Below are 10,334 nucleotides of genomic sequence, written 5' to 3'. Positions count from 1 at the left end.
GGCGGTGAATTAGGCACAGCGCATCTGGCCAGGCACTTCTTTTTCATTTCGCGTTCCACCCGGAAAAATTCCCAATGGCATCCTTGGAGAGTAGAAGGATGAGGTTCTCCTTCGTTGAACAAAACTGTTCACGGTTCATGATGTATTTTATGATGCCCATTTTGGGAGTAGTTACTTTTAACAGCCTCCACTGTGTTGTGTCATCTCTTGATGCTGATTTTTGACCTTCTGTTTTATTGGAAATAATTAGTGAAAGGGGTGTGCCTATTTGTGAAGTAGCACTTGCACCTGAAGTCATGAATAACCGCATCCCCCAGGGTTCCCCTCGACCTTGTATTAGCTCATTAAAAATAATAATAAAAATCATTGTAAACAAATTTTAAGAGCTGAGGCTAGAGCTTATTTCCAGACACTGAGGTTTCTTCTGGATTCCTAAATTGATGGGGTCTGCTGGGGTTGGGACACTGAGACTCGATTTCTTAAGCTTTCTTATTTTGCACGTGGCGACCTGGAGAGGTCAAATGATATGACCGAGGTGACACTTAATGCTGGGAGTGGGCCATTAGGGCTGTGGCGATGCTCTCTCTATAGCCCTGGAGTAATCTCTCAGTCAGTAATCCACTACCACTGGGTCTCCCATCGAACCTTTGGGGAACGGGACAGTGTGACAAACATTTACCCTTCATTCCTGGAGGCCATTTGCTGAAACCTCACATGATAAGTGGAAGGGTCAGAATATGTATGAAATGACTGGTATTTATTAATGCATCTAGTCACTCATTCATTCATTTATTCAACAAATCCTTACTGAACCCAAACCGTGTGCCAGGCCCCTGGGAATCCAGTCGTGGGAACACTGGTCACAGTTCTTGCCTCCATCCACTTACAAGCTGGCAAGATGGTTATTAGGTTGGCAATAAAAACAGAGCATGATGATATCGTCATTGGTAAAAAACACCTTTTGTTTGTAAGACGATTCTTACTTCCTTACCAGTCAATCATGGATTTCAGAATGCCATTGCTTCCTTGTTTTTTTCCCGTTTCTCTTTTCTTCAAGGAGTGTGCTATTTTCTCATCTTTATAAACCAAGTAAGTGAAAAGCCAACACCTTTGCTCATTTTCTAGAAGGCTTAATCAGTTTTTACTTAACTGACGTTACCAACGTAACATACGTGGAATGATGTACATGGAAGAAGGGATGGGGGCCAAGAATGTAAGCTGGACACTGGTTCATGGCAAGTCTCTTGGTAGGTCCCGGGAAATGTGTTTCCATTTCCATGATTGGCCCTTTAGAGGGCATCTGAGCTACCACTGTGCCAATATTTGGGGTTTGGTTAGGATTAGGTTGGATACCATACAAGTGAAAATCCACGAGCTGGTGTAGAATACATTTATAATAAGTTAAAGTTTTATTCCTCTCTTGGATTGAGGAAATCTGGACGAAAGAAAGCCATGGCTGGTATGGCTGCTTTGTGATCTGATTACTGGGAAGAGACCCCTGCCTTTAGGCTTCTCAGTTTTTAGTGCACGTTTTCAATGAGGCTGCCTCAGGGACCGAGATGGCAGCCAAAGTGCTGGTGCTCATGTCCACAGTCCAGGCAGGAAGCAGAAGGAAGGGCAAGGGGCAAATGGCCACACCTCCCAGCTAAGCCAGCCTCCCTTGAAACTATGCTCTTAGTTGCTTCTTCCAGTTGCTTCCACATGCATATTCATCGATCTCCCTTCATATCGCAGGGGAGGCTGGGAAATATACCATTTACCTGGGAACATTGCCTCACTTCCTCCAAATTCGGGATCTTGGCACCAAAGGAGGAAGGGAAAAAGGAGAGGTGGCTCATGCTTCTTGAGCATGTGTCAGAATCACCTGGAGGGGGATTCGAATTCACATGGCTGGGCCCCGCCCTCAGCTGGGTATGAACTGAGACTATGCATATTTAACAACTCCCAGGTAATGTGGGCAGTGTTATCCTTGGCCATATTTTGAGCAGCACTGACAACGTGCCCATTAGATTTGTTGGGGAAACTCTATTACCCTGGTCATTTAAATCCAGCCCAACCAGGAACTCACAAAAGCTAGTGCTCATGAAAAATGACCACCGTCTTCCTTAAAGTTCAGAGACAGTCCGCGAGTGGCAGTGCATCAGTAACTGAAGAGCATCAATAAAAATATTCCCTTCCCTGGAAACTGCTGGGTTTCACTCAGGTCTTGAACTTGTGAGCCCGTGTCTATTTGCAGGCCTCTTCTCTAGGCTCAGGAGAGGGTAGAAATCCTTTAGCCTTGGATTAACGAGCTCTGTTTGCCTATTTCCATCAGGTAATGATTTTTATAGACACAAATATATTTGTTGCACATTCTAAAATTTTTTACATGTTTATTTTTTCTTGAGAGAGAGAGAGAGCAAATGGGGGAGAGGCAGAGAGAGACAGACACAGAATCTGAAGTGGGGTCCAGGCTCCAAGAGGTCAGCACGGAGCCTGATGTAGGGCTCAAACCCATGAACCTTGACCTCATGACCTGAGCCAAAGTCCAACACTTAACTGACTAAGCCACTCAGGTGCTCCCCCCTTAAAATTTGTGGCACAGTCGAATCCAGTAAGCCTTATATTGGTATTCTTTGCTGTACTAAAAGCTTTCTTCTATCTAGAGTGAACAGGCAGTAATAAAGATGTACCTAGGTATGAACCTGATCTGCTGACAACCAACCTGAACTTGGTTTGGAAATGTCTCATGAAAAAGTGAAGAGATTTCTCCTTTAGATCAGAGAAAAACAGAGTGGGATAAATTCTTTCACTTAGACCTCATTCAGCATGTATTTACAGAATAGCTCTCCTGTGTCCAGTGGTATACCAGGTCTCTACCATTAGGTGGTTTCCCCCAATCCTTCAACCCCATCCAAAGCTTTGTGCTTTTGTGGGTAGCTGTGTTGGGTTCAGCTACAGCTGTAGGAACAGTCTGGAAATAAATCTCACAGAGCCTTTGCATTTGAGACAAGCTTAAAGCACATTTTCTTTATTGCAGAAGTATGGGGGGGAGAATTTTTTTATTTTTGTTTTTTAATTTCGGGGGGAGAGGAAATTAGTATGCATGGTTTTGGTGGGCAGTAATGAAGATTTTAAGATTAAGAATGAAATGAAACAGAGACTAGAGCTGTCCACAAAGGTGAAGTGGAGACATAAAAGTTACATCATTGCTAATTGAAGATGAGTTCTGCTTACCAGGACTATAATACACCCTCCGGAAGGTTTGGAAAGTTCGAGCCATGATCCGGGGAACAAAGAGTCCTTGTCACTTCACCTAAAACACACACTTAGCCGTCTGAGCTCCTATGAGCCTGCTGGCTTAGAAGATTTTAAAATTTCAGACACCATAAAAATGTATTTCTTCAGAAAGAGACTATCCTCTACCGAAGTTAATATGGTCACCACACTGGATAATTTTGCTGGGAAGGGAGGTCTGTTTAATCAGTGTCGCTCAAATCCACTGTCCTGTTCGCCACTTCTTATATACATTATATAATCTCAGTTATTCTGATTTTTCAAAATCAGCCTATGTGATTTCATTAGGGCATGAACAAAAGACCCATAGCAGTGTCTTTGCAGAAAATTAGACTTTGCACTATATCACAAAAGACTGTTTCAAAAATACTTGGAAAAACAACTAGTAAGCAATAGATGAACACGTTATAAGTGGTTCTTCTTTATTAACATGTTTCTCCCAAAGAATTACCAAGCAAATGCTATTGACCTCAAAAATATTTGAAAGAGATAAAACTAGTCTTTAAAACGTGTTTCGTAAAATGTTTTTCTTTTCAATTTGGAGTTGGTGAGTTGGAGCCAAGGAAGTGCAAGTTTGACAAATGTTTGGAGTGGACTGCTATTAGCAGATTTGCCAGTCTTTATACTAATGTTTTTTTTTAAGTTCATTTATTTATTTTTGAGAGGGAGAGAGAGGAAACACAAGTGGGGGAGGGGCAGAGAGAAGAGGAGACTGAACCCCAAGCAGGCTCAATGGTCTCAGCACAGAGCCCGAGGCAGGGCTTGAACGCACAAACCGTGAGATCATGACTTGAGCTGAAATCAAGAGTAAGAGGTTCAACTGACTGAGCCACCAGGTGCCTCAATAGCTCAACATTGTAAAAATTATATTTTGGGGAAGATGGAGGAATTTGTGATATATCAAAACAAAACAATACAAAATACCTCCCACAACATCTAGATATGAAAACTCTTACTGTTTAATCTACATGCCACGGATTGGGCAGTTTTGATTTGGGCTATTTTCACACCAGGAATAAAAGTCTAAAAGATATTTCAAAATTTATAAGTGTGAGACATTAATCAAGCAGTTAAACACAGATTTGTCAATTTGGCTACAGTTCATATGGGGTCAAACATTAAAACTGCCGATCTGTGCATTTCCAGTTTCAGAAATGGAGGAGTGTTTAAGGTTGTTTTTCTGCATGAGATTTGGCCTCAGCTTTTTGGTCCATCTGAATCCTGGAGGTCTCCAAACCTAAGAGATTAGGGGAGTGTCTGTATCTTTCATTCTCCCTTCTCTGTTCTTGATGTGATGGGTTAGGTAGATACAACAGGCTGAGGTATTCGGAAGAGCTCTTCTTGAAGTTTCCTGGTCCATCTTTCCACACCGATTTATGCCTAGGAATCATTTTTCTCTTCTATTTCAAAGTAGTAGGTGAAATCTGGACAATCCAAACTCTAGGTTTCCAAGAGCAATGCTGAAGGATTAAGAATTTTTATTCTTTGGTGGGGAGGGAGTCAAGAGACATGCCACTTTGGGGGAGAGGTCAGAAGTATCCAGATGTGGGTGGCTGTTCATGGTTTTCCCTGAATGTTTGGCCAGCAGTTTTGAATTGCTTCTACAGCCACTGTTACAAACGTGGCTATCTCAGGCCTTTGACTGGGTGTAGAGGTTTAGCAGTGATGTCCACCATGACAATTTGCTCATGGAACAGTGGTGTTTGGAAAGCGTTAAAGGCAATCACGCCAGGTATTTGTGGTGGTCCTTCAAAGTGCTCTCAGATTTGTAAGGAATACTTTGTAGGATGGAAGGTATTGGTAATACTATCACTGTTGATGAAATCTACTGACACACAGCCAGTGGAGGAAGGAGATATTTCTCTGGAAGCCTGCCATCTTTCTCTGTCAAGCACCTTTAAGTTGAGGTGACCACAAGTCAGTTATGGTTCACAGTCTTGTGTCATCTGACCAGTTCTCAGTTCCATGGCCACGAAGTGAGCAGACCCACATGCTGTGAACTGTGAAAAGGAAGTCTGCAGGTGATAGGCAGAGGGACCCATCACCTGGGTTGCAATGACTTGAAAAATGGCTGAACAACCTGTTGCCATATGTCCGTCAAGAGCTATTTGCCTACATCTGTCAACAATGCCACGTGCAGTGAACATGCCCACTCAGTGACTGAGCTCACACTGTGAGTGTGGAGTGACCAGGGCCAATTTTTGTTTCCCTATTTTTCACGCTCTAGTTTCCCCTCTGTCTTTAAGTATTTTCCATCTGACTGGTCCTGGAAAGTGGAATTGCCCTGATGACCTAAGCTTTTTGGTTCTTTAAAATTTTACAGTAGTAGAAATAGTTGATTTAGTGACTGGTGACTAAAATTTTAACCTTTAATACTTTGTGATCCACGTATTAGCAAACACTTGTTAGAAACTTACTGTATGACAGGGGCTATGAAAAAAATGACCTCCTTTAATGATCATAATAACCTAATGATGTGTTTTTATTTTTTGCTTTTTCCCTTATCAATGGGGAGACTGAAATATAGGAAGACAGAGTAACTCAGCAAAGTCCAAAGAGTTATTCAGAGGTGAGGCTAAGGTCTGGTGCCTCATCACTGGGCATATAGAACAGTCTAATCATGCGCCTGAGCTCCTCCCAAAGAAGCCTGCGTGTAGATTAGTCATTGGCTATAGATATTTTCAGGCCACCAGGACAATAGTAACCAAATTAGGGACCATCTTAAGTTCTGAGAATTCCACAGGATGGTGATTTCTAAATAGAACCCTCCTCACTTAAGTATGGATAGACAGATGAAGAAACATGATAGTTGAATGGTGAGAAGCAATTAAGCATCACATTTATAATATTTAATCACTGAGTTGAATCAAACACTAGCCTAACACTGCACCCATGGCCCTGGACCAGGGTCTTGGAGGTCTCTTGCTTTGCTAAGCATTAAAGCCTCAGTTATTGGGTGGTGGGGAGCTCTGGGGGGGGAGGGGTCTAANNNNGGGGTGTCCAAGGGACAGAGGGTGGTGGCTTTTTGCCAACCAGTATAGACGTATTTCAGTATTTCAACAAGTATGGAAGTGCTACTGTGAATTCGCTGCATGGACACCCTTTGAGCCACATCTGGCTAGCCCCAGTGGGGCATCCTTTTCCAGCGGTGTTTTCCAAGGACTTCCTAAGGCTGCCAAGACTTACCGTTAATTGAAAACCTTAAGTTGGATTTAGGTTCTACCAGGTACACTTTTTGCTCTTTGCCTGTAACACTAGAGGGCAGTAACTACCTTGAAGATGCATTATACTCCAGGGTTGGTTAGCCTTTCATCCCAGTCTCTGTCAAGCGGAATGAGACAGGCTTTGCAAAACATTACATATTTCCCATCTTTTCTTTAGAATGCACCCAAATGCAGACATGATTCCAGGACACATTTTCTGGAGAGCCCAGGGTCTTTTTCAACCATGTATAATATACTCCAGCCTCACATAGAAGGACTTTCTTATTCTTGGTGGGGGAATTGTCTAGATCAGATTCAGCGAACATTTATTAAACGCTTCCGTGGAAACCCCTAGAACTATCCTAGCAGATGGCTGGTATTTAACCCGTGCTTACTTATGGAGTCCTTCCCCATTTGCAGTTGCTGGGTGATTTCACATGGGCAAAACCTCTGGGTGTGCCTGGGAATTTGTGAAGATGAATGTGATAAATGAGAACGCAGAAGTGAATGGTGCTTTGTCTACTCATAATGTATCTACTAAAAAATGGAACTCTTCCACGTATGGGAGGTGGCCCTGACATTAACCCATATTTAAACACGTGTCGGTACTGCTCTAACTGAGCACATGGGAGCAAATCTTTCCAGCACAACTGATCCATGCAAAGGTGGTCAGATACTTTAGGAGAAGCTCAGTTTGGGAGCCCAGAGTTTCTTGGTTCTACTCCTAACTTGTGTGATGGAGGGAAAGGCTGTGAGATCCTGGGCTGGATGCTTAAACCCAATTTCCTCATCTTTAAAATAGAAGAGGTGGAGAGGCCCCTGGGTGGCTCAATCAGTTGAGCATCTGACTTTGGCTCAGATCATGATCCCACAGTTCGTGAGTTGGAGCCCCACATTGGGCTCTCTGTTCCCCCTTAGCCTTCCCCATTCTCTCTCTTAAAAATAAATAAACACAAGAATTTTTTTTAAAAATGGAAGAGGTGGAGAAATGGCTGAAATATCCTTCCAAGTTTTGACTTTCTTTTTTTTTTTTTAATTTTTTTTTTTAATGTTTTATTTATTTCTAGGAGAGAGAGAGAGAGACAGCATGAGCAGGGGAGGGTCAGAGAGAGAGGGAGTCACAGGCTGAAACAGGCTCCAGGCTCTGAGCTGGCAGTCAGCACAGAGCCCGACGCGGGGCTCGAACCCACGAACCGCGAGATCATGACCCAAGCGAAAGTCGGACGCTTAACCGACTAAGCCACCCAGGCGCCCCCCAAGTTTTGACTTTCTACAGTGAGAACAAAGCAACACACAGAAATAGAATTTTCTGAGTGTGACTCTTGGTAGGATGCAAGGAAGAAAACAGGAAGAAAACGCATGTGCTATTAGATGTGTTTCATTCTGAGATACCTGATGGGACATGCTTTGCTTGCTCCTCACAGTGGCTTCTGCTAAAGGAAGAAGCAGCAGGTGACCTGGAAGTGTAATGTGGAGGGAAATCCGAATCTGGGCTCAGGACTCACTTAAAGAGAAAAGGAAAATCAAGTTTCTTCAGAGAAAATGGAGGTTAGTTTTATGTTCCGTTGTTAACTGAGATGTTTACAAAATAGTGACAGGAAACTTCATTTAGCCACATCAATTTCCATTGAACTATAAAGGAAGGTAATCAAAGAGGTAATCAAAGAGGCCAGAAATTGAGAGAGAGAGGAAGAGAGAGAGAGAGAAAGAGATTCATTTGCAGCTAGGAAGTCCGAAGGTTCAGATCCTGGTTCTGTCATTTACTAGATGGGTAAGCTTGGGCAAGTGAGAGACCTCCCTGAGCCTCCTTTTTATCCTCCAATGTCTGTAAATGTTGGTTGCCTCTCCCTTTTGCTTTTCCTTGAATCTGTAGTTCTAAGGGGGAAAAAAGTGTTTCCTGTTTCATTTCTTCAATACAAATAATCCTCTCTGAAACCAAATGGATAGCAAAAGTACCAGCAAGTGTATAGAAAAATCACAGCACACTAAGTCTGGCCTGAAGAAACCATGCCATTTGCAGAACGTTCCACGGCTAAAGATGAGCACGCAGAGAAAAGAGACCAGTAAAGACAGATGGGGAAGGATCTGGAAATGTGTCTGAGTGTGAGTCCTGGTATATATCATGAAATGGACCTTCCTGGCATAAGCTTGCAGAGCAGAATCCTCTTTGGCTGGAGAAGAACAGAGACAGCCGTGTGCACCACGCCTGGGTGAGGGAAGGGTGGGGAAGACAATGTCATCTCAGAGATCAGTCACGAGCCACTCCCTGGACCTGAACGGCAGCCCTGTGGGGGAGCGGGCTGCGGGGACTATGAATGGCAATCCTAGCAATGGTACCAGTGGGGAAGGCTTTGTGGAGGGCACCGTCCATCAAAGTGGGGAACTAAGCTGGGCAGAGGAACTTGAGGAAAACACACGCAAATGTGTGGCATCTCTTGTGGACTTCGGGAAAGAACCAGGTGAAACTTTCAAATGGGATTGGAAATCCTACATTAACAGCCCAGAGAAAATCTTTTTTTAAAAATTTTTTTTAATAGTTTATTTATTTTTGAGACAGAGAGAGACAGAAAGACACAGAATCTGAAACAGGCTCCAGGCTCTGAGCTGTCAGCACAGAGCCTGATGCGGGGCTTGAACCCATGAACCATGAGATCTGACCTGAGCCGAAGTCAGACGCTTAACCAACTGAGCCACCCAGGTGTCCCCAGCCCAGAGAAAATCTTAAGAGACCTAGGTGATTACTGTAAACAGGACCCACTTCACAAGAAACTTAGAAATGTAGGCCATGCATCCTGTGAGTAATGGCTGAGGGAGGTTCAGGTTTCTTACACAGGAAAGAGGTGTAAGAAGACAGAGTGAAGTTTACCAGAAACACTCTGGTGTTAGGGTTTTGCAGAGTCCAAATGCAATGCCTGAGACACCAATAAGAATGCATCAGAATTGCATGTTTTCATGATTTGATCATACATATTTCCTTTTTTTTTTTTTTGGCCTGCCTCATATTAAAGAACTTTGACTTCATAATTTGGTTGAAGGAATTTTGGCAAGCAAAATAATAGACTCTCTGTAATTTACATAATCTTCCTTAAAAAATCAATATTGCTTCTGCATGAAGTTTTCCGATGTAATTTACACCGCATATAGAATTTTCCCCGGGGAAACCTAGCCTAAAGGAAAGAGGATCAAGAGGAGAGACAGAGAGAGTGACTTAGGTGATGGGCACAGAGAGAGCACAGAAGGCAAGGAGGAGGCCAGGACATGGAAAGAGGCCAGGTCAGAAGGGACAGCAGGTGGTACACACAGAAGCAAGAAAGAGGTCATCATGAAAAATTCTAGGAAGACAGAAGGAGAACGTGTTCAGAAATTCTGATTTCTCCAATGGAGCCGGGGAGTGGGGGGGGAGCCTGAAAAGGTGCAGAATCAAAGATTATAGGCTTGGGTCAGCCCCGTGCATTCTGATACATCAGAGAGACATACATGCAGCACAGTACAGGGGTTGGAGAAGATTCTAACAAAGGAACAGGGAAGCTGCATCCCTGGGTCAGAGATGGACAGTCAGGTCTTTAGTCCTACATGCCCAAGGGGCAAACAGGGATTCCAGAACAGGGTCCACCTACCCTCTGCCCTGGTTGCTGATCCTCTGGCGGGTGGATGGATACTTCTGGGGCACCATTTTGAATCCTCTTGGCCTTGCCTCTTCTTTCAACTGATGATGTTGTGGCCATCCATCCATCCAGTTCCCTGTGGTTTCCTGCATTTCTGACACCATAGCACGGCACAGCCGAAGAACTGCTCAGGACTCGCCAGAGCTCAACTCTGAAATGGGGGGGAGTCCGTGCCCTTTAGGAGAAAGCC

General features: G+C 43.7%; 1 pseudogene; it reads left to right on the top strand.

Annotated features, from left to right (window-relative positions):
- Positions 1 to 8,712: 8,712 nt before the first annotated feature.
- LOC144240008 (S-formylglutathione hydrolase-like) overlaps positions 8,713 to 10,334 on the top strand; it is a 57,579-nt pseudogene continuing 55,957 nt past the window's right edge.

The sequence above is a fragment of the Crocuta crocuta genome, unplaced genomic scaffold (genome assembly GCF_008692635.1).
Source record: "Crocuta crocuta isolate KB4526 unplaced genomic scaffold, BGI_CrCroc_1.0 scaffold7, whole genome shotgun sequence".
In the NCBI taxonomy this organism is placed as follows: domain Eukaryota; kingdom Metazoa; phylum Chordata; class Mammalia; order Carnivora; family Hyaenidae; genus Crocuta; species Crocuta crocuta.
This window is presented reverse-complemented; position numbering and strand designations above follow the sequence as displayed.